Genomic DNA, 1,001 nt, shown 5'->3' on the forward strand with positions numbered 1-1,001 from the left:
CTGGACCTTTAAGGTTAACTTTCTTATCTCTCTGGCCATAGTGTCTAGCTGGGCTTGCACTGATGTGTAAGATTCTAGCTAGTGAACCCCAACTGATTTCCTTATATCATTACTCTCAGCAAGCCATTGGATAGCATCTTTAGAGAGCTCATCAAGAATCACAACAATCTCCTTAGAAGTTTTCTTCATTCAAGGACTGCCTACTGCAGTACTCAGAGTTCTTCGTGAGGAGGGTGTCAGTCCATACCAAAAGTCCTGGAGTTGCATCCACAATTCGATTCCATTATGCTGACACCTTCTCACTATTTCCTTGAATCGTTCCCAAGCCTCGAAGACCGTTTCAGTATCCTTCTGGCAGAAGTTGTGAATTTCCCTTATGAATTTCACTATTTTTGCAACTGAGAAGTACTTGTCAAGGAACGTTTTAGTCATATCTTCCCATGTCCTGATCGATCCAGTTGGTAGGCTTCAAAGCCAGGGCTTCGTGTCATCCTTCATTGAAAAAGGGGAATGCCCTTAAGTAGACCGCATCTTTTGATACTCCGTTGTACTGGAAGGTGTTTATGATTTCCTCAAAGTCCATCAAGTGAGTGTTATGATCTTTATTCGCCTTCCCTCTAAAGACATAGTTGTTCTGGATGGTTTGAAGTAAGCCTTGCTTCAACTCAAAATTATTTGCTGCTATAGGTGGAGGTCTGACACTTGACAGTCCCTGATTGTAGATTGGTCTGGCATACTCACCCAATGCTCTCCCGGACATGGGAGCCATATTTTCAAACTGGTCTTCAATTAGGTGTGGATTTAGATTGAATCTTCAACCCCCATCTTCTTCCACGGTCTCATCAATAGCTCTAAGGGTAGCTTCAGCTGCTATCCGTGCATCTTGTTCTCTCTATTGGGCTGCTTCCCGTGTAGCCAAATCAACTACCTCCTCACCATTTTTATCCATGTTCTATTGAGTTGAAGATTTCCCCAAGAATTGTCCAGTGAGTTCTTTCTCT

The 1,001-nt window shown here is 43.0% G+C and overlaps 1 non-coding gene across 1 annotated transcript; it reads left to right on the forward strand.

Annotated features, from left to right (window-relative positions):
- Nucleotides 1–277: 277 nt before the first annotated feature.
- LOC142168508 (small nucleolar RNA R71) lies at nucleotides 278–384 on the forward strand. The gene has a single exon (XR_012698365.1). It is a non-coding gene; the product is annotated as a small nucleolar RNA R71 (small nucleolar RNA).
- Nucleotides 385–1,001: the final 617 nt, after the last annotated feature.

Source organism: Nicotiana tabacum, chromosome 13, assembly GCF_000715075.1.
Source record: "Nicotiana tabacum cultivar K326 chromosome 13, ASM71507v2, whole genome shotgun sequence".
NCBI classification, from domain to species: domain Eukaryota; kingdom Viridiplantae; phylum Streptophyta; class Magnoliopsida; order Solanales; family Solanaceae; genus Nicotiana; species Nicotiana tabacum.